General features: G+C 44.1%; 1 protein-coding gene across 1 annotated transcript in view; it reads left to right on the top strand.

Annotated features, from left to right (window-relative positions):
- Positions 1-24,389, top strand: part of GRIA3 (glutamate ionotropic receptor AMPA type subunit 3) — a 430,530-nt gene that overhangs the window by 74,529 nt on the left and 331,612 nt on the right. The gene's annotated exons all lie outside the window — the stretch shown is intronic.

Here is a 24,389-nt window from a genome sequence, read left to right as displayed (position 1 = left end):
ACTAATCTGGGAGAGTCTGAACTTCACTAGATTTCATACGCGAAATATGGTTAGACCTGGCTAGTACCAGTCCCCAAAAAGCATTCTGGCAAGAAAAGACCTAGATACCCTTGTGGGGCCATGTTGGTGAATGCCTCAGCAACCTGGAAATGGTAGAAAGAGGACTGAAGAAAAATCCTACTGATTGTGGAAGTGGGTATTTGGCGATGGACCAACCTATCTAAACAATTGCTTTACCAGGAACAACACATTCAGACCAAGGAGAACACAGGCCCCCTTCACTCATCCCCCAAATCATATAAAGGCATATAACATAAGAAAATGTATGACGGCCTACTAGTCACCCAAGCAATGAAACTACTGTAGACCAGCCCCTCTCCATCCTGCTGATCACAACGTCCAACTACAAAACCTTCAGGAGAGAATTAAAACCAAGCTATTCAGGAAATTTGTCAAGTCAAACTAACCTTCTCAATATATCCTCGGACCCGAATGCTTCTTCTAATTATCTATCTTATAATCTCACAGGGTATGCCCAGACCAGTTCTTTTGTAATAAGTCTAGAACCGAAAGGTATTGGCGGACTAGAAGACACTAATATAATGTATTTTTCTTTGTAACTACTGCCTCCTCGCATATCTACAGCCCTCCCCCATCACCTGTTCCTCTCTTTTGAACCTATATAATTTCATTAGTCATTATGCCACTCTGCCTTCTCCATTCCTTATCTTAGGTGACCTAAATGTTCACCTTGATGATTCCTCAGATGTACTCACTCAAGACTTTGCCACTTTTCTTCAAGATTCTTCTCTTCAGTAATTAGGCCATGCACCAACCCATTCTGCTGGTCATCTGCTTGATATTGTCATCACCCGCTCTTCCTTTGTACGCTATCTTTCCGTACCAACTGTCCACCTGATACCTTGGTCTGACCATGCTCTTTTGTGCTTCTCATATAGCGCCATTATCAACACTCACCCTTCTGCTCCTTCTCCCTCGGTGAAACAAGTTAGAAATCTTGAATCCCTTACACCCGAAGCCTTCTTCGATCAATGCGAGGCTTTCCCTGATGAGTTTCTCTAATAGTCTATTATCTCACCAAAGTAACATCTGGAATAAAATACTCGGGTCTTGATCACGCTGCACCTTTGCACTCTCTCTCTTCAAAGGGACGTTTCTTACGACCATGGCCTAACTCTTCTGCGGCACCAATTGTGAAGTGCAGAACACCTCTGCACTCACACACACTGCAGCAGCTGACTATTGATCCACTAGTGGTTAAAGCCTCATTTATTTTTATAGGATTTTTATTTATTTAGATTGATATACCACTCAAAGAAACATCTTAGCAGTATACAATATCAAATAGCCATTGAACATAAAAACCGTCACATAAAATAAGCACATGTGACTCTGGGGAAAAGTTACACTTTAAAAAGAGGAAAATATGACAACCAAGGAAAGCAACTCGCCTCTACACTGGATCTTAATAAATAATGAACTTCTGCTTAGATGAAATAAAATTGTAAGAAGAGGCTAATAGAGAGCACATAAGTTGGGGGAGGGGGCAAGATAATTAGCCCTTTTCTCATCCTTGTTAAAACCAAGGTTTATTTGCCCTCTAAGTGGGTCATTAGAATGAAATTAGCTCCCTTTTTTACTTGCTGAATAAGTAGGTGGCCATCTTATTCCTGTGTTGATATAAGGTGAAGGTTGATGATGGAAGAGACTCTACTAGACCTAAGCTCTATGAAAATATCGATGTTTTTCTCTACCTCAAACATTTCATGAATAAGAAAAAGAATAGTCTCTGTAGTAAAGAATAAGAAAAAAAGTATTTCATGTTTAATTTGTTTGGTTCTTAAATGAAAACTGATGTTCATCTGCCAGAATAATATTTTTTTTTTTTTCTATTTTGAGAAATAAAATATATATGTATATAGATGAGAGCAAGTGATTATGAACAACATTGCATCAGTCCTCTGTGTAAATTGCATTTAAAGTATAGGTGATTATACCAGTCTGACAAAGAGAATAATATCGGAACCTTAGCCTAGCTCCAGTTCATAATGGTCAAGTCAGACCTGGTTTTTCAACTCCTCTTAGAAAAGCATTCTGGGAATTGTCCCGTGTGTGTTGAAAACTGAACTGACTGGCTTTTCCAGAGGGTGCTTTCAGGGATGCCTGGAAGAACTACGGAATGCCCTGCCTGGTATCTTGCGATTTTGTACTGGGAGGATAAATTTTAAGTAAATGCTGAAAAAACATGATTATTTGCTAATGCATTTCTATGCTAATGCTCATTCCATATGAAAATATCTTCTTCAGAATACTCTGACAGTAATGTACGATTGAAAGCTTGTTTGCATTTCTGAATAGTTTGGATTTGATTTGTTTCGCCTATATATGTTGATTAGTTTTATCATCTACCATGGAACGGATCATTTGATCTAATGCTTTTTTGCATCCTTAGTTGTTGAAATCTGATTTGACTTGGTATAGTGACATTTTATAAGGGAGGGATGTTAATGGTGTCTAGTTACGTCTATGTAATATGTGGAAATCACAGGAAATGTAAGATATGTATGTGATATGTAAACCACATAGTTGTATGTGGTATATAAATTTTGAAATAAATAAATTATTATTACAGTAGCTTTCTACGGAGAACTCTGTGATGAGTAAATGTTAGCACACCTTTGATCTTGCTCTAGCTGACCCTACGGTCATTTGAACTGAGCATTTTGCTAGTAGACAAGATCTAGAAAATCTTGAGTACGTTTGGCCTGTATATCTGTATTAAGGGAAATCTTTTGAGCCAGACTAGTGGCTCAATGACAAGTGTAACAGTTGCATTTAATTTCCCAGGCAATCTTCTGGTGACACGGCAGAAGCCACATTCATAGTCCTTGAGGGAATCAGTTCTCATCCATAACATGGATGGTGCACTATTACTATGTCCATTTGAGAATAGATGCATCTTTTAAAAGCCTGGGGGCAAAGGGGTCTGGGCATGTTTTGGGTGGGACTAGGAAGGGGCCAAAATATGGACGGTCAACTCTGATTTCAGAATGGGGAAATGACAATTATGTCCAAGGTGACTTGGTACACAACACATCCAGATTATAGAAATGTGTTCTAGTTTGATCAGCAGTCCACTGGAGGATTAGGGAAAATCACCCCTCCCCCCCTATTTCCCCATAGGTTGCTCCCACCCTCTGCCTGAATGTGAAACTGGCAATGGATACTGAACTCTGTGACAGCTTCAGGAACTATGAACATTTGTGATACTAAAACTCTTTAATTAGAAAAATAGAAACATGATGGCAGATAAAGGCCAAAAATAATGGAAGTGTTGCTGAAAGAAAGGATAGTGTATTTCCTTGAATCTAATGGGTTACAGGATCCGAGGCAACATGGCTTTACAAAAGGTAAATCGTGCTAACGAACCTGATTGAATTTTTTGATTGGTGACCAGAGAGCTGGATCGAGGACATATGCTAGATGTAATTTACTTGGATTTCAGCAAAGCCTTTGATACAGTTCCTCATAGGAGGCTGTTGAACAAACTTAAAGGGCTGAAGTTAGGACCCAAAGTGGTGAACTGGGTCAGAAACTGGCTGTCGGACAGACGCCAGAGGGTGGTGGTTAATGGAAGTCGCTCGAAGGAAGGCAAGGTGAGTAGTGGAGTCCCTCAGGGTTCGGTGCTGGAGCCAATCCTGTTCAATATGTTTGTGAGTGACATTGCTGAAGGGTTAGAAGGAAAAGTGTGCCTTTTTGCAGATGATACCAAGATTTGTAACAGAGTAGACACCAAAGAGGGAGTGGAAAATATGAAAAATGATCTGGAAAAGTTAGAGAAATGGTCTAATGCCTGGCAACTAAAATTCAATGCAAAGAAATGCAGAGTAATGCATTTGGGGATTAATAAGCGTAAGGAATCGCATATGCTGGGAGGAGAACTGTAGCAGAAAGAACTGTAGCAGAAAGAGACTTGGGAGTGATTGTCAGGGAAGACATGAAGTCGGCAAACCAAGTGGAGCAAGCTTCATCCAAAGCAAGGCAAATCGTAGGTTGCATACGCAGGAGTTTCATCAGCCGTAAACCTGAAGTCATTATGCCACTGTATAGATCCATGGTGAGACCGCACCTGGAGTACTGTGTGCAATTCTGGAGGCCACATTACCGCAAGGATGTGCTGAGACTGGAGTCGGTCCAGAGGATGGCCACCAGGATGGTCTCGGGACTCAGGGAGCTCCCGTACGAGGAGCGGTTGGGGAATTTGCAGCTCTACTCACTCGAGGAGCGTCGAGAGAGGGGAGATATGATCGAGACATTCAAATATCTCACGGGCCGCATCAAGGTGGAAGAAGACATCTTCTTCTTCAAGGGTCCCGCGGCAACAAGGGGGCATTCGTGGAAAATCAGGGGCGGGAAACTGCACAGTGACACTAGGAAGTTCTTCTTCACTGAAAGGGTGGTTGATCGCTGGAATAGTCTTCCACTTCGGGTTATTGAGGCCACCAGTGTGGCGGATTTTAAGGCCAGATGGGATAGACATGTGGGATCTATCCGCAAAGATAGATAGCGAGGATCACTGGAGTGGGCAGACTTGATGGGCCGTGGCCCTTATCTGCCATCTATTTCTATGTTTCTATGTTTCTATGTTTCTATGAGAGAAGCTGATATGCACGGATGGGGAGAGGGACCTTGGGGTGATAGTGTCCGAAGATCTAAAGGCGAAAAAACAGTGTGACAAGGCAGTGGCTGCTGCCAGAAGGATGCTGGGCTGTATAAAGAGAGGCGTAGTCAGTAGAAGGAAGAAGGTGTTGATGTCCCTGTACAGGTCATTGGTAAGGCCCCACTTGGAGTATTGTGTTCAGTTTTGGAGACCGTATCTGACGAAGGACGTAAGAAGACTTGAAGCAGTCCAGAAGAGGGTGATGAAAATGATAGGAGGCTTGCGCCAGAAGACATATGTGGAGAGACTGGAAGCCTTGAATATGTATACCCTAGAGGAAAGGAGAGACAGGGGAGATACAATTCAGACGTTCAAATACTTGAAGGGTATTAACATAGAACAAAATCTTTTCCAGAGAAAGGAAAATGGTAAAACCAGAGGACATAATTTGAGGTTGAGGGGTGGTAGATTCAAAGGCAATGTTAGGAAATTCTACTTTACGGAGAGGGTGATGGATGCCTGGAATGCGCTCCCGAGAGAGGTGGAGAGTAAAACTGTGACTGAGTTCAAAGAAGCGTGGGATGAACACAGGATTTAGAATCAGAAAATAATATTAAAAATTGAACTAAGGCCAGTACTGGGCAGACTTGCATGGTCTGTGTCTGTATAGGGCCATTTGGTGGAGGATGGGCTGGGGATGGCTTCAATGGCTGGGAGAGTATAGATAAGCTGGAGTAGGTTTTAACGGAGATTTCGGCAGTTGGAACTCAAGCACAGTACCGGGTACAGCTTTGGATTCTTGCCCAGAAATAGCTAAGAAGAAAAAAATTTAAATTGAATCAGGTTGGGCAGACTGGATGGACCATTCGCGTCTTTATCTGCCGTCATCTACTATGTTACTATGACCTTCCGCAAACCATCAAAGCAGGCATATATTCAGATAAAGTATGAACTTTTCTGCCCCTGGAGTAGAGAATGACACAGGGACAAATTTTTCTTAATGGCTTCATGCCAGTGTCTGCTAGTAACAACTTTAGCCCATGGCCATTAAGTTAGAAAATGGAAAATCGGCCATTTTCCGGCTGCAGTGGAAATGGCCTTAATGCACCTTTTCTTAGGTCTTTCCTGCACGCTAGAGCCACTTTCTACTGCAGCTTTATAAAAGGCTCCATAGTATTTTTACTACACTTGCAATATTTTTAAAAGTTTTCTAAGTAACATAGGCCCCTTTTTATCAAGCTGTGTAAGGGTTTTTTTAAATCACAGAGCGCTGCAGTAAAAGGCCCAACGCTGTGATTAAAAAACCCTCACACAGCTTGATAAAAGGGGGCCTAAGTTACTTAATGACTTTATACCAGTGGCTCCCAACTCTGTCCTGGGGGACCCCCCAGCCAGTCAGGGTTTCAAGATATCCCTAATGAATATGCATGAGAGAGATTTGCATATAATGGAAGTGACTGGTATGCAAATCTCTCTCATGCATATTCATTAGGGATATCTTGAAAATCCAACTGGTTGGGAATCACTGCTTTATACAGATATCAGTTTCTAATGTCTGGGTTACACCGACTAAATATATTCCGTGCACATTAATTTCTTACAGAAGCACATAGAAACTAAAAATTCAGACAATGAACTTCCTGATTACTGAAAACGAAAGGGATTCTTAAATAAGACTCCTAACTTTCATTCCTTTCAGTTCAATGGAACACCTTAATGAAGTACTGAAAGCAAAGTGAGTTGCCATCTCATATTATCTGTGGTTTAATTGCAACATGCCATCTTATTAAGCCATAACGAAGCTTTCGTATTCATTTTTAATGCATTGTGCCACTGGGTAAATCTCTCCATTCGCAAATAAATATAGTATTTGCATGTAATACTGGGAGTTGTATCCTGTTTGCCAAAGAGTTTCCTTTAGTTGTGTCTAGGTTGTGCTGGTAAGAAACAGAAATAAAACAGAGAAATTAAGATGATGCCTTTTTAACTGGACTCTCTTAAGTACAGTTTTGGTTAGCTTTCAAAGGGAATGCCTTCTTCATCACAGAAATAAGCAAGTGTTGACAAATATCAGAATGTATAAATGAAACATAAAAACATTCACTTATATATTCACACGGAGGAGAGTGTGGCTAGTGGTTAGAGCTACAGCCTCAGCACCCTGAGGTTGTGGGTTCAAATCCCACCCTGGGCAAGTCACTTAATACCCTACTATCTCAGGTACATTAGATTGATTGTGAGCACACCAGGACAGATAGGGAAAATGCCACTTTGAGTGTCATTGTAAAAACTATAAAAAGGCAATATACAAGTCCCAAACCCCCTAAAGCTCCATTTTTCTTAAAATTTGCTTTTTTTTCTTCATGGAGCAAATTTCTTGGTATTATAGCTATAACTGTTATGTTTTCATACTCAGCAATGATACATTCATAAGAAGACATTTTATGAAAAAAAAAAATCTAGTATTTTATTAAATGAACCTTCAGTATCTGCACTTTATTGTGGAAAATAATAGAAATTTAACATACTGTATTTTTTACTCCATAAGACACACTTTTCCCCCCAAAAAATGTGGCCGGAAATAAGGGTGAGTCTTATGAAGTGAATATACAAAAAAAAAAAAAAAAATCCCCGGCGGTACCTTTAAATGTTGGAGGTCGGTGGATGGCTGCCTGCTGCTTGTTGGGGCCCGCGGCGCACAAGCGCGCTAATGCCTGGGCCCAGACACTTCCCTAATTGGGCCGGTCGCTGGTGCTTTGCAGGGCTGCTGCCTGCTGATTACCAGCATGTTGGGGCCAGTGACGCACAAGGGCGCTGCTGCGTGGGCGGGCACCACTTCTGAATGGCAGTAGGCAACCATCCACCGACCTCCAACATTTACAGGTACCGCCAGGGGGGGGGGCTAGGATGGAATTTAATGGTGCTTGGGGGCTGGATTGAATTTAATGGTGCTGGGGGTATGTAAAAAATGATGATTGATTTGGGGGGTGCTGGGTCAGAATTTTAAGGTGCTGGGGGGCTGGGATTGAATTTAAATGTGCTGGGGGTATGTAAAAATGATGATTGATTGGGGGGCTGGGACAGAATTTAAAGGTGTCGGGTATATATTAGTATACAGTTTGGTTCAGAATGGGTTTTTTTCTTGTTTTCCTTTTCTAAATCTGGGGTGCGTCTTATGGTGAGGTGCGTCTTATGGAGCGAAAAATACGGTACTTTACTAATAGCGAAACATACACTTTGTAGTCATCTACCAATGGCGTTCTAAACACTCAACCATTCAGTATCTTCCTGAGATAGGATAAAGTCTGTGATGCTGTTCAACTCCTTCCAACAAGGTCTCACATTTTCTATATAGTGTGTCACAAGATAGACACCTAAGGAACTCGTAATCATAAAACGTCCCAAAAACTGCCTAAGTTGGCACCTGGATGTCCTAATCACCGGGACGTCCAAGTGCCAATAATCAAAACTGTTTTCCTAGAATCTAGTGAGACGTTTCATCCACGGTACATCCAGAGTTCCAGGGGGCATGTTGGGAGGTGTGTTATGGGCATGTTTTAGGTGGGTCTTGGGCATACTTAACTTGGATGTCTTGCAGTGATAATCAAACCTTTCCCAAAATGTCCTGGATGGAACAGACATTCAGAGCTAGACCTGTTTTAGAAGCATCTAAGTGCCATAAAGGTATCCAGATGACCACTGGATACATTAAGGTTTGACCCCTCCCCCCAAACACATACACACTCTCCCACTACACACTAATCCCCTCCCACCCCAAAAAAATCTGAATGAAAGAGTACATACCTGTCTCTAGAACAGCAGCACTTGGTATGGGAAAACCTAGCAGAGCATCACACAGGTATCTTAAATAACCTGGTGGATGGGCTAGTGAACCATAGAGAGGAAGACCCAGGTCCACAAGCCATTCTAACCATTACATTTATGGTGGAAAGTGTGAGCCCACCAAAACCCATCAAAACTCTACTCTACTGCCATATAGGTGCCACCTAATCTAATCTGCAATGTCTGGGTCGCTCTATGCCTAATGAAGTTCAAGGTGACTTACAATTCAAGAGAAGTACAATGTGATTAGGTGTACATAGCAGTGTTAAAGCAAGCAAGCGGAGATCATCTGCAGCTATGAGGGCTATTGGGGTGGTAGACAGGTGGGTCTAGTAGGTTTTGGAGGGCTCACAATAAATTATAAGGGGTATATGGTGAGATGTACTTCTGGCATCCTTTATGTGAAGTTCACAGCAATGCCCTTGAGGGTGTTCCACTGCTCTGTTGGCGTGTCTGTGTGGCTAGTCCATTACAATGATGGCCACTCCCACATGCAAATGGTCTGGATTTGGATGTCTTCAACTCGGACATTTCTTTGGTCAAAAATGGGGCATAAAGTTAGGTGCCCTAAGGGTTGGATGTCCTGTCGGCCAATTTTCAAAAAACAAATATTTTTTTACATCTTGCAGTTTGGCTTTTGAAAATGGCCGTTTCTGTGCTTCCAACTTTGGCCCCGAAATGGAAATTAGGTGACCAAACAGTAATAAATAGCATTTACCCCCTCTTCTACAAAGCCCCGCTAGCAGTTGCCATGTGGTAAAGGCCCCGAAGCCTATAGAGATTTAAAGGGCTTCGGGGCTGTTGCCACGCGGCTTTGTAGAAGAGGGGGTTAGGCATCTAAACGAACTTAGGCGCTATTCTATAATTTAGTTCCTAAGGCCCATATTCTATAAATGGCATCATAATTTAAGCTCCGGTAGGTGCCTTACCAGCACCCAACTTAAGTGGCAAAGCCACTTAAACCACCTTTAAAATAATTTAAAACAAAAACCGTTGGCGCCTATATCGCATTTACAGCAGCACCTAAGGACCCCTAAGGTCGAAGTAGGCATGGCTAACGCTGGAAGCAACCTTAGGCATCACCGTAGATGCAATTCATGTCAAACATAGGACACAAAGAGTGAGAGGGACAAGCAAGATGTCTAATCAGTCCGAGGGAAAACTTTATTATATGAGTCCCGACAAGGATCCAAGTTTCGACAATATCAAATTGTCTTCTTCAGGGGATACAATACTAAATAAAAACATAAGAACATAAGAGATGCTTTCACCGATCAGACCTTAGGTCCATCTAGTCCGGCGACCTGCACACGCGGAGGCTAAGCTAGGTGTTCCCTGATGAAGACCCTGTTTACCCGTATCCCTCAATGTGATTTGCAAGAAGGTGTGCATGCAACTTGCCCTTGAATCCCAGAATGGTGGTCTCTGTCACAACCTCCTCCGGGAGAGCATTCCAAGTGTCCATCACTCGTTGTGTGAAACAGAACTTCCTGACATTTGTCCTGGGCCTGTTGCCCCTCAATTTCAGTCCATGACCTCTTGTCCGAGTCACATTTGACAACGTGAATAACGGTGTTTCTTGCTCTATTTTGTCAAATCCTTTTATTATTTTAAAAGTCTCTATCATATCCCCTCGCAGTCTTCTCTTCCCCAGGGTGAACAAGCCCAGTTTTCCGAGGCGTTCTTTGTAGCTCAAATTCTCCATACCCTTTACTAGCTTCGTGGCTCGCCTCTGCACCCTCACCAGCAGGGTTATATACAAACACATTTTAAAATAAACCTTTGTCTATTAAAATGTATTCAAACATTAAAATAAAAGCATTAAATATAAGCGTGCATATCATCATACAATTAAAATAAACATACGGTCTAATTGGAGAAACACTAAAAGAACTGAATGAGCCAAGACCAAAGAGGGAAAGTGAATATAGGGCTCCTTTTACGAAGGTGCGCTAGCATTTTTAGTGCCCGCACTAGCTGAAAAACTATCGCCTGCTTAAAAGGAGGCGGTAGCGGCTAGCACGCGCTATTCCGCGCATTAAGGCCCTAACGCACCTTTGTAAAAGGAGCCCATAGTGCCAAAAAGTATCAGAGAAGAGTAAGCGCAAAAACCCTGGTGCCTATGTTCGAGGTGTCTGCGATTCCACAAACTGCGCCATTGCGTGATTGACATGTGATCGGTGACCATCTTTTAGGCGGTTGCCGATACCAGCACCGTTTTTAGAATCCGGCCTTAAGTGTTTTTAGTGTAGAATTATAAAGGGGGGGTGCTTGGGGGGCGGGCATGGATGGTTCACCCTCTTAGGCACCAAACGTATAGAATACTGTAAATTGCTCACCTAATGCCCATATTTAGAACACAGATTCTGAGAATCTAATTTTTAGCATTCTTTCTAGAATGGCCCTAAAGTATACATTGACCTGCAAATGTGCTAGAATTCTGTACATTTACATATGTAACCATGGACACCCAGTTATAGAATTGCCCTTCACGACTGATTAAGGGGATGGAAAGCCTTTCATACGCTGAGAGATTGGAGAAACTGGGTCTCTTTTCCCTGGAGAAGAGAAGACTTAGAGGGGATATGATAGAGACTTACAAGATCATGAAGGGCATAGAGAGAGTAGAGAGGGACAGAAAGAGAGAGAAAGGGAGAGAGACAGAAATAGAGAGAGGGAGAGAAAGGGAGAGAGAGAAAGAGAGAGAGAAAGATTGGAGAAACTGGCACTCTTTTCCCTGGAGAAGAGGAGACTTAGAGGGGATATGATAGAGACTTACAAGATCATGAAGGGCATAGAGAGAGTAGAGAGGGACAGATTCTTCAAACTTTCAAATAATAAAAGAACAAGAGGGCATTCAGAAAAGTTGAAAGGGGACAGATTCAAAATGAATGCTAGGAAGTTCTTCTTTACCCAACGTGTAGTGGACACCTGGAATGCGCTTCCAGAGGACGTTAAGAAAGGATTGGACAATTTCCTGCTGGAAAAGGGGATAGAGGGGTATAGATAGAGGATTACTGCACAGGTCCTGGACCTGGTGGGCCGCCGCGTGAGCGGACTGCTGGGTGCGATGGACCTCAGGTCTGACCCAGCAGAGGCATTTCTTATGTTCTTATGTTCACATACATGTTGCTCGTTGAGTTTGGGGTTCTGTGGTTTTTGATCTAGTGATGATGTGGGAATGCCTACATTAACTGGTTTTTGTGTACCAGCTGTGCTGTTAAAGTGCATTAATCACTTGCAGTGGTTAATGCGTGCAGATAACACACAAAAATGCTTCCAGTATCATTAATGTGATTTAATACATTGATCCCTTAGGAAGGAATAAGAAAGATGAGAGGAATATGCTGGAAAAGGGCTCTTGCATGATGACCCACAAGTAAAACCATGTGCATTCACTGCCAACAAACGCATAAGTAAGATCAATTAAGAAGTAAAACAAGTGTAATCGTTTTCTGCAATCCTACAGGGTGCCCGGGAGATTTCTTTATCAATAATTTTATTCCCAATAAAAGCATCTGAGTGGAACATTAAGGGGCCTTTTTAACTGTATTAATTGCATTTTAAATTTTGCAGTTAAGTGAGGTAAGTGCCACACTTTAATTGCAAAAATGAACATGGCAGTATGTGCAAAATAGTTGTGGACATGCCCAGCAGGTCCTCTGAAGCTGCCATATTGAAATGCTCTTTACTGCACATTAAGACCTTTTCCAATTAGCATGAATGGACTTAGGGCTAGATTCACAAACCTGCCCGATCGGGACCGATCCGTGCCCGATCTGGGCAGGTCCGATGGATTCCCCAAACTACAATATGCAGATGGGGGTGATCGGAGGAACGCCTGCCCGAATCGATCTATAGCGATCTCTGCGCATACGCTGGACCTCCGGGCCCGGCAGAGATTTTTTTTTTTTTTTCTTTTTTTCACTTTATTGGAGCCTTTGGTTTTAACCCACTTAAGCCCATGGGTTAAAACCATGGGCTTGCACTGCGGGAAAGGGTGGGAGAGTTGGGGCAGGCAGGCTTTCGGGGCAGGCAGGCGTTCGGAGCAGGCAGGCAATCTGGGGCAGGCAGGAGATCGGGGCAGCGGGAGAGTCGGGGCTGCAGGAGGAGTTCGGGGCAGGCAGGAGATCGGGGCTGACAGGGCAGAGAGCAGGGTGGCAGAAGGCAGGGCAGTCGGAAAGGGCGTGGGCGACTGGTCCTCAGCAGTCGCTTGCTTGTGATCGGCCAGCCCAGTCGGTGTTGCAGGGTTTTGGTTAGTGAATCGCGTCCCTGCCTACTTTGCATGCCGTTGCCCTCATTTGCATGCGCGGATAGGAGGATGGTCGGCAGAGAGGTAAGTGAATCGGGCCGGAGGGAAATCAGGGCGCAAAGGGGTCAGTACACAATCGGTTTGCTTTGTGAATCTAGCCCTTAGAGTGGATTAGAGGAGGCATTAAATAAGGGTTATCAGACATCCCTGGATTTCAGGGACTGTCTCCGATTTCAGGCCCCTGATCCTGATGATTCCTTGACCGGCAACCATCTGTCCCTGGTTTTAGCAAAAGGGACAAAGGTGCACATATCCCCTCCTGCCTCTCCTCTTGCCACTTCCTACGTGAGCCCTCCCTTTAAAGCTCCTGGCTCTTTCCCTCCAGTGGCAGCCCAGAAGTATAGTGCTGTGATTCAGAGTAGAGAGCTGTAAAAGACAGAGATTGGTGGGAATCCTGTAGGGATCCCCTCCAGATCCACAGGGATTCTCTCTGAGAGGTTTTTTGTTTTTGATCATTTATATTCTGCATATCCTACAATTCTATGCGGATTACAAATTATTCAGGTACTCAAAATATTTTCCCCTAACTATCCCACTCTATCTAATGTACCTGGGGCTATGGGGATTAAGTGACGTCTCCAGGGTCACAAAGAGTAGTGTGGGATTTGAACCCATAACCTCAGGGTGCCGAGGCTGTAGCTCTAACCACTGCACCACACACTCCCAGATCGCACGAATCCTGCAGGGATGGAAGTAGCTCCTTCAGGGTTCCCACAGGCGTATACTTGCCTAGATCCTTCAAGTCATCCAAGTACCGCCGCCTCCTCTCTTCAATAATTCACAGCCATACTTTCTCTTCTTCCCTTAACCAGCATCTGTCTTCAAAAGGCTGTGGTGGAGTATTCGAGTCAGCTACTGGTAGTGTACAGGAACTTTGAACAGGGCCTTTGAAGACAGATGCCTGTTAGAAAAAAGAGAATTTGGGGCCATAGAGGGAGTGAGAAATTCCGCACGGGGTGGAGAGGAGAGAGAACTGTTGGGACATAGAGGGGATGGAGGGAGAAAAAGAGAGATGGTACACATGAGGAAAGAAAGAAAGAGGAAAAATTATTGGACATGGAATGGGAAGCAGGGAAGAGAGAAAGATGCTGTACAGTGGGAGAAGAAGGAGAATTTTTGGACATGGTAGCAGAGAGAAGGGAGGTAAAGATGCATGGGGGAGGGGGAACAGATGTTTATGTTTATTAAAAGACTTGATACCCGTATTTGCAACAGGTCAATGAGGCTTACAAAATAAATAAAATCAACGTTTAGAAAAAAACTTCAATTAAAAAAAAAAGCAAAGATCATATTCTACAATCATACAACACCCAAAGTGCATTCATAACAGAATTCAGAGGCATGACTGAGTATGCCAGTCTTCCCCATAGAGATGAAGAAATGTTGGACATGGTAGTGGTAGTGGAGAGAGAAGGGTGAGACAGATGCTGCCTAGAGATAGAAAGGACATGGTGGTGAAGGGAGAGAGAGATGTAGCATTTGGCTAGAGAAGGGAGAAAGGAGAAATACTAGGTATGGAGCTGTTGGGGAAAGATAAGAGATGCTGAACAGTGGGGAGGGAAGAGAGACGGATAAATTTTGGATGTGGGAGAGATATGCCCTAGATCCAATCTCTCTCTGGTGGGGGGTAGAATGGAAGGGACAGGGAGATTTCAGGTTTTGTGAGTGGGGAGAAAAGAAAGAGAGGGAAGGGAGGGAGAAACTAGGAACGCTGGCACCCTATGGGAGAGGCGGGAGGCAGGAGCTGACAGGGAAAGTGATTGCAGTGGGAAAAATAGGGGTAGTAGACTGAAGATGGGAGGGATCAGAAGAGTCGGTGAGAGAAGAAGATAAGAGGAGAAGGACGAAAGAAGGTGAGATTTGAGTAGACTGACAAAAGAGCTAAACGGAAAGGTCACTAGCTTCGTGGCTTGCCTCTGCACCCTCTCCAGCAGGGTTATATACAAACACATTTTAAAATAAACCTTTGTCTATTAAAATGTATTCAAACATTAAAATAAAAGCATTAAATATAAGCGTGCATATCATCATACAATTAAAATAAACATACGGTCTAATTGGAGAAACACTAAAAGAACTGAATGAGCCAAGACCAAAGAGGGAAAGTGAATATAGGGCTCTTTTTACGAAGGTGCGCTAGTGAGGGAATGGAACAAAACAGGAGAGAGGAGAAAAGGCAAATGGACAGTAGCTGTTTGAAAGAGAATTTGCAAAAGACAGAAAAGAAAAAAAAAGAGAAACTGAACCAACTTGATGGAAAAATAAATGTCCAGAGAGAAAAAGCATTTTATTTTGAATATGACTGAAATTTACTGTTGTAGCTCAGTGGTCTCAAACTAGCAGCCCACCAGGTACTATTTTGAGGCCCTCAGTATGTTTATCATAATCACAAAAGCAAAATAAAACAGTTTCTTGATCATATGTCTCTTTAGCTATAAATTACAACATTATTATTAAGGCTTAGCCAAAAGGAAAGATTTATAAACTATAAAGAGTTTTACCTCATGCAAAATTGTCATTTCTTTAATAAGACATTAACTATTTTTTTTCTGAGGCCCTCCAAGTACCTACAAATCCAAAATGTGGCCCTGCAAAGGGTTTGAGTTTGAGACCACTGTTGTAGCAGGTGTAGATCCCTCTGCTGAGGACTTCCTCCGTCTATCAAGCACGGCAGATTTTTGAACCACTGAGGTGCCAGTATTAGTGGCTCAAGGGCGTTGCTGCTGCCTGCTGGGCTTGATAAAAGGGAGTTTTGGCCACCTTTGGAGGAATTCTTCAGCTGACAAAACCTGAGGCTCCTCATCAGCTATTTTATATTTACTTGAGAAACAGTGGCCTATGATATGCACTCATCAGGAGCCTTCTATAACAATGCGCCTTTTAGGAATGCCCCTGATCTACCTCAGCCATGCCAGCTTTTCAGATTCACGCACTGCAACTGATGCATACCTTTTACAGAATCATGCTTTACGAGTTGTGCGCATAATTTTTAATTACCGTAGTCCCAATTGGTGTCAATTAAGTTGTGCATGTATATCTTCTATGCACAATAATGATCTAACATTTACGCAGATTGTCTTGACCTTCTTTACTGTACCTTTTTTGCTCTGATTGTACCTATTTCTCTGATTGCTCCATCTTTTGCCGATTGTACCATTTTGGCTGATCGTACCATGTTCCCCGATTGCTCCAATTTTCTCTGATTGTACCATTTTCTCTGGCACCTAGTTTCTCTGATTGTACCATTGTAACATTTCGCTGATTGTCCAGTCCTTCTTCATTGTAAACCGCCTCGAACTACTATGGCTTTGGCGGTATATAAGCAATAAATTATTATTATTATTAAGTGCCATGTATAGAATTTAGGGGTGTGTCACATTCATTTGAAAGCTTTTTCACTCTCATACGCTTTGAGCCCTATTTCTTACTCATCAGAGCTTCAGTACCAGTGCGCTGATCTTGATCATTGCTTTTATGAGAGGAGAGCCTTAGAGAAGAAAACCCAGCTAGCGGGTTAAAAAAAAATAAAAGGTTTGGATAGTTTCCTAAAAGAGAAGTCCGTAGGCCATTATTGAGATGGTTTGAGGAAATCTACTGCTTATTCCTAGGATAAACAGCATAAAATCTGTTTTACTTCTTGGGATCTAGCTAGGTACTTGGGACCTGGGTTGGCCACTCTTGGAAACAGGATAACTGGGCTTGGACCTCTTAAATCTGTCCCAGTATGACACCTCTTATGTTCTTATGTGAGCCAAGTATAGGACAATCAAGCCATTGTGACATCACTGATGAGGCTGGTTCTTAGGCATTGGTGGAATGAGGCATTATGACATCATAATCTCAGCTCTGGAATGGTGCTACTCTTTGGGTTTCTGCTAGGTACCTGGGACCTGGGTTGGCCACTGTTGAAAACAGGATACTGGGCTTGATGGACCCTCGGTCTGTCCTAGTATGGCAACCCTTATGTCCTTATGTGAGCCAAGTATAGGATAATCAAGCCATTGTGACATCACTGATGAGGTTGGCTCTTAGGCATTGGTGGAATGAGACATTATGACATCACAATCTCAGCTCTGGAATGTTGCTACTCTTTGGGTTTCTGCCTGGTACTTGGGACCTAGGTTGGCCACTATTGGAAATAGGATGCTAGGCTTGATGGACCTTTGATTTGTCCCAGTATGCCAATTCTTATATTCTTAAGTGGTCCAACCAGTAAGAACAAATCTGAGCACGTCTTCCTGTCCACTGCTTCCCCTTGCCCTGTCCCTTTTCCCTTTATTGAAACAGGCGTACATACTTTTACTGGGTGGAAAACAATTTTCAGCTTAAAATATTTACCCACTTTGCTTCCTACTTTGTCTGTTTTCTTTCAGAGGCACCAAAGAAAAGCCTTCATCATTTAATACCGCCTTGATTCACTACAAAGCAATACTATACTTAAATCATTCTCAATTTATTCTGGAGGTATCGTCAGAAAAAAATTCACTCTTTGGCCTTTAATCTCACTCTTTGGGATGGTTCGCCCTTAGCATCTCTGTCTCCCTCAGTCATAGAATTATTGTTATGAGATCTGGGTTAGATTTGGAGATGGGGGATGCATAGAACAAGGAAAGGCCTCAGGCTGCTACAAATGACGACATTAGCCATTTAGAACAGACTCTAATTGAGCTGATACCTAAGGAAAATAGGCAAGTCGCTAAGACAAATATAAATAACAACGAAAATTCATCACACTTGACTTTTGATTGATAGCAAGCTACAGTTGTTTGAGAATACTTTTAAGGGTTTTGGAGAAGTGTTTCTTTACTTAAAATTCAATTGTGTATATTTCATAGGTTTTTTGTTTTTTTTTTTTTTTTTTAGAATATATTGTCATTCACCAGACAGGATGGAATAACATTCAGGCTAAGCAACTCAGATAAACCATCAGCAATTTTGCAACGTGACCCAGAGATGACTATTAAGCCTTCAGACACAGAGCCACCGGCTCTGGAAGTTTCTTAATGACATGTCATCCTTCACTGGGAATATATATTTTAGAACCTGCTTTTCGGTTCTAATAATTATTTTCCTGAACCCATAAGAAGATATATGTTGGTATACAATAGAACACCAATGCTTTAATGTATTTCTGTTTATTTATTTATTCATCCTGTATAGGCCTTACCTAAGAGAGCCAAATATGAGTCATTAAAATGAGAACAAAAAATTTTAAACTTGTTTTTTTTTTTAAAAAAAAAAGGAAACTATGTGGGGCCCGATATTCAAAGGATTTATGCGTCTAACTTTGGGATCCTTGTATTAAACTGTGGTAAATGCCAGTGCGCACTTACCATAAGTTAACAAGACGTGCCGCAGGCTGTGGCGTAGCGATGGTGAGAGGCGCTTGGGGCGGTGGCACCCTGCCCTCATCACTGCTGCTTTCCCAATCCCACATGCAGCATGCCCCTCCCTCACTCCTTCTCCAATCCTGCCTGCCGCACACGCCCTCCCCTCCCGCTTCCCTTCCCCCATACCTCTAGTTAAAGTTGCTGCTTGCGGCGGTCAACAACATGCTCCTGTCGGCTCTCCCTCTGATGTTACTTCCTATGCACGGCATCAAAGAAGTGATGTTGGCAGGAGAGCCAATGGGGTCGCGAAGAGCATGACGTTGACCGCCACGGACAACAACTTCGGCTCGAGGGACAGGGAAGGGAAGTGGGGGCACACGCGTGGAGGGAAGGATTGGGAAGAGGCGGGGGAGCAGAGAGGAGGAGGAGGAGTATCAGCGCCCCCCCCCCCAACATGGCACCCAGGTCAGACCGCCCCCCTCGTCCCCCCCTTACTACACTACTGGCCGCAGGACCTGGGCTGGTGTCCTGTGATAAAATGGGCGATCTGTGCACGCTTACTGTGTGCTTCATCCCAGCCTCAGAGAAACTCAAAATGTGGAGTTCATATAGAGAGTCAGGGGTCCCTGTACACCTGAAAATTGAATATTTCAGGGACACCGTCTCTCTATATGAACTCTGCATCTGGGTTTTCCTGAGGCAGCGATGAAACATGGTCTATGTCGGGACTCCACAAAACTTGAGAATTTCAGAGAAAGGAAAATGGTAAAACCAGAAGACATAATTTGAGGTTGAGGGGTGGTAGACTCAAGAGCAATGTAAGGAAATTCGTCTTTACGGAGAGGGTGGTGGATGCCTGGAATGCGCTCCCAAGAGAGGTGATGGAGAGGAAAACGGTGACAGAGTTCAAAAAAGCGTGGGATGAACACAGAAGATTTAGAATCAGAAAATAATGTTAAATATTTAATTAAGGCCAGTACTGGGCAGACTTGCACAGTCTGTGTCTGTATATGGCTGTTTGGGGGAGGATGGGCTGGGGAGGGGTTCATAGACAACGGCGCGAAAGACAAAGGCGTGCGCCGACAACTGAGCGCAAGACAGAGGCGCGCGCCGAAGAAAATTACAGTTTTTAGGGGCTCCGACGGGGAGTTTTGTTGGGGAACCCCCCCCCCACTTTACTTAATAGACATCGCGCCGGCGTTATGGGGGGTTTGGGGGGTTGTAACCCTCCACATTTTACTGTAAACTTAACTTTTTCCCTAAAAACAGGGAAAAAGTGAAGTTTTCAGTAAAATGTGGGGGGTTACAACCCCCAAAATCCCCACAACACCCCCACAACGTGGCGCGATGTCTATTAAGTAAAGTGGGGGGGTTCCCCCCCACGCCCTTCCCCTGTCAGAGTCCTAAAAACAGTAATTTTGAGCGGCGCACGCCTCCGCGCTGCGCTCAATTGTCTGGGTGCGCCTTTGTCCCGGCGCGCTTTTGACCTGACACCCTGGGGAGGGCTTCAATGGCTGGGAGGGGGTAGATGGGCTGGAGTGAAGTTTGACGGAGACTTCAGTAGTTGGAACCTAAGAACAGTACAGGGCAGAGCTTTGGATTCTTGCCCAGAAATAGCTAAGAAGAAGAAAATTTTTTTAAATTGAATCAGGTTGGGCAGACTGGATAGACCATTTGCATCTTTATCTGCCGTCATCTACTATGTTACTATGTTTTTATATTATGTTATTAAGTTTTATGAGTTTTTTGAATTTTGAGATTGCGTGATTTTTCACAGCAAATATGCAATGAATGGTCGGTGAGGCTTCAGTTTGAGGTATTCATCTCATGGAGTCTCTGGGTCTCTGAGCATATATTAACACAATGATATGTTATTTATTTTGGAAGTTTTGCTCCATTGAAAAGCTATTACTTTTGATTAACTAGGGTAACAATTACAGTGGTACCTCGGAATCTGAACGCCCCAGAACTCGGACGTTTTGGAATCCGAACTTTTTTTTGTAGTAAATTTTGCCCCAGAATCCGAACTCTGCTTTCGAATCCGAACACCCAGCACATTGTGGCCCTGATTCTGCAAAGTGCTCCCGATTGTAGGCAGCTGAAGGCGTCCTACAGCTGTCTAATCAGCAGGCAATATAAAAAAAAAAAAAAAAAAAAAAGCTCCCCAGGCATAGTGGACATGGCTATGGCCGCCAGTCTCCCCTCCCCAACCCCTCCCCCCGACGATAGCGGCAGGAGTGTGCCCAACTCCTCCTGCTGGACTCCCCCAATGCTCCCCCCTAAGATCACCGGCAGAAGGATACCAAACCCCTCCTGCTGGACCCCACCCAACGAAAGCAACCACCCTGGAACCCCTCCTTGGGCTTACCTCCAATTTGGCCGGACGGCAACTTGCACCGTTCAGCCAGCAGGCCCGCCTCCGTCCAAATGAGATGGACTCACCCCTCCACTGCCCAACCCAAAGGATCCTAGGGCCTGATTGTCCCAAGCGCCTAAGGTCCCTCCTATAGCGGAAGGGGCCTTAGGCGCCTGGACCCATCAGACCCTAGGATCCTGTGGGTTGGGCAGTGGAGAGGTGGGCCCGCCTCATTTGGACGGAGGTGGGCCTACTGGCTTCCTATACAGAATCCGGGCCTGTATGTGTGCGCTTCTGCCCCTAAAATCCAGTGTATTTACGGTTAAAATTTGAGTTTGTGGGACCCAGGAACGGATTAATCCAGTTTCCATTATTTTCAATGGGAAAAATTGTCTTGGAACTCGAACGGGGTTCAGGAACGGATTAAGTTCAGATTCCAAGGCATCACTGTATATATGTGGTGTCGGTTTAGCTTTATCCTACCTCAGCAGAAACAACAATTCCCTTCAATTTAGTGACTTAGCCCGCTCTGACCATCAGCATAAAAAACTCCCCTTCCTATAGCATAATACATCTACACCAACTTAAATAATCTTATCTTCATAAACATAGACAATGGGCGGGAAATGTATAGAAAATGACAGCAAATAAAGCCTATGGGATCATTTCACTAAGGTGTGCTAGCGTTTTTAACGCACGCACAAAATTACCGCGTGCTAAACCACACGCTATGCTTCTAGAATAATGCCAGCTCAATGCTGGTGTTAAGGCCTAGCGCGCGTGGCAATTTAGCACGCGCTATTTTGCGCATTAAGGCCCTAACACTGCCTATCCGTATCATCTGCTTTCTCTTCCTCCCACATGCGTGTCCCAACGCTTTCTTACATTCAGGTACTGTCCTTGTCTCTACCACCTCCACCAGGAGGCTGTTCCACATATCCATCACCGATTCTATACAGAAGTACAGTCAAACCTCGGTTTACGAGTGCACCGGTTTGCAAGTGTTTTGCAAAATCGGCGCCTCGGAAACCAAGCTTGACTCGATTTACGAGCACCTGTTCCTCCTCCTCCCCCCCCCCCCCCCCGCTATCCGGCACCCCACTCCCCCCCCCCCGCTCCCGGCGCGATCTGGCATCCCCCACGCACCCACCCACCCACCCAAACACATTGTCTTACCCCCATCTGGCACCGGCACCAGCACCAATGCACAGGACATGCTGGTGCCAGTACCCGAAGATCTGCTCTCTTCCTTGTGCTGGGCCTTGAGCATGCTCAAGGCCTTCTAGTTCTCGTTCTATCCGGAGGGCAGCACCAGTAGCGTCGGGGTGGGGGGGGGAGTAAGCTACAGTAGCGCCGCTGGCCTCGGGGGTGGGTGGGAACGTATCAAGCGAGTTTCCCTTAATTCCTATGGGGAAACTCGCTTTGATATACGAGTACTTTGGTTTACGAGCATGCTTCTGGAACAAATTTTGCTCGTAAACCAAGATTCCACTGTATTTCCTTAGATGACTTTTTAGTCTATGCCCTCATTCCAGCTTGCTTTCAATTGAAAGAGACCTGTCTCCTGACTCTTTTTAACTTAGAGCTATTTAAATGTCTCAATCATTCCTCCTTTCGTCTTCGAGGGCATCAGGAAAGATGTCCTATATTTATTCTTTGAATAGAAACTGTCAGGAACAGACAAGCAGCAGGAGGGCCAAAGGCATGCAAAATAGCCAAAAGATTTAACAGTACATCAGTGTACTGTAATTTCAAGCAGAAAAACATTGTACACCGAAACCTTCTGTACACATCCTCTAAGACTCTACCCTGAAGGTTCTAAAAATTAAGAATCTGGCAAAAAAAAAAAGTCCAGGGTGCTTTTGAACATCAGTTATACAAAGAAAGGATTGAGACTTGTATACCCCCTTTTTGTAGTTATACAAACACACTCAAAGCAGTTTATATTCAGATATTTCATCCTGGTGGGCTCACAATCTATCTAATGTACCTGGGACAGTGGAGGATTAAGTGACTTGCCCAGAGACACATAGAGAAGTGCGGGGTTTGGGTCCACAACCTCAGGGTGTGGAGGCTGGAGCTCTAACTAACCACTGCGCCACACTCTCCTCCAATGCAATATCAGAAGTGAGCCAAATGTAGAACAATAAAGCCATTGTGACATCACTGATGAGGTTGGCTTTTATTGGTGGAATGGGGCATTATGACATCAGGGAAAGGGATTGGGACTTGTATACCACCGTTTTGTAGTTTTACAACCACACTCAAAGCGGTTTACATACAGGTAATTCAAGCATTTTTCCCTATCTGTCCCAGTGGGCTCACAATGTATTTAATGTGCCTGGGATAGTGGAGGATTAAGTGACTTGTCCAGGGTCACAGGGAGCAGCATGGGGCTTGAACCCACAATTTCAGATTGCTGAGGCTGTAGATCTTACCACTACGCTACATTCTCCTCCAATGCAATATCAAAAGTGAGCCAAGTAAAGAACAATGAAGCCATTGTGACATCACCAATGAGGTTGGCCCTTAGGCATTGGTGGAATGAGGCATTATGACATCACAATATGAGCTCTGGAATATGAGGTCCTCCAGACACGGCCGGAGGTCGAGGCTTTCCAAAACCTGGACAATCTACCAGGTTTTGGAAAGTCCATCTGGGCACCCAGACAGTCTAGGTTTTCCAAACGTCTGGTATCCATAACCCTACCAGGACTGGGCAGCAGTGTCAAAAGAGGGAGTGGTAAGTGTTCAAGCTGCATGGTAGCTTAATTTTGAGCCAGTGACTTCGCCCTGGGCCACAGCCTAACCCGGTCCATAGGTTAAGCCGCCCCATCCAAAACATGTCCAGACCATGCTCTCTTGCCATTTCTTGGATGTGTGTATTTTGGCTTCTAAACTGGGATTTGGACATTTATGCAATACACACATCTAAATGCCGGATTCTGAAGTCTAAAATGTGAACAGGGCTTCTAAAATGACTGTCGTAACAGCATAATATCAAATTTCTGTAATAAAACACCTGAAAAAAACATAAAATGGATTTAATAATGGATTCCTTTCATTATCATGAAGGAAAGGCCACTTCAAAAGCCATATGTCATCGTGTTTATGGAAAATGGCATGCTCGCTGATCATTTTTAAAGATATAAGGCGGGGAAGTCCACCGACTCAGGCCAACATATGAAAATGATTTGGCGATTATTGCGCAATAATTTCAGAACCTCATCGCAGTGGGGAAGGGGTAAAACGCGGACCTCACGGACCTGACGGACCTCGCGGATCTAAACCCGTACGGCCTTAAAAAGCTGATGTCTGTGTCGGTCCGTGTCCGTGCAGCTTGTACTGTCTGTCGCTGACAGACCTTGATGAGATTTTAGCGCTGACGGATCCGTCTCAGCATAGGGAGGGAAAAGTGTTAGGATCCGTCAGCGCTAAAAATCTCTTCGAGGTCTGTCAGAGCCAGAGACTCGTGCTGGAGTAGCAAAGCAGAAGCCAAGAGAGCGGGGACATAGGTTTTGGACGTGTGTTGTGGAAAAGAAGTCTCCAAACTCCAGCACGAGTCTCTGGCTCTGACAGACCTCGAAGAGATTTTTAGCGCTGACGGATCCTAACACTTTTCCCTCCCTATGCTGAGACGGATCCGTCAGTGCAAAAATCTCATCAAGGTCTGTCAGCGACAGAAACTACAAGCGACACGGACCAACACGGACCTCAGCTTTTTAAGGCCGTACGGGTTTAGATCCGCGAGGTCCGTCAGGTCCGTAAGGTCCGCGTTTTACCCCTTCCCATCGCAGTGTAGTTAATAGGGGCCCATATGTGTAATGTCGGAGTACTTGAGCTTCATTTTATACTGACTCCAGTTCT

The sequence above is a fragment of the Geotrypetes seraphini genome, chromosome 5 (assembly GCF_902459505.1).
Source record: "Geotrypetes seraphini chromosome 5, aGeoSer1.1, whole genome shotgun sequence".
Lineage (NCBI taxonomy): Eukaryota > Metazoa > Chordata > Amphibia > Gymnophiona > Dermophiidae > Geotrypetes > Geotrypetes seraphini.
This window is presented reverse-complemented; position numbering and strand designations above follow the sequence as displayed.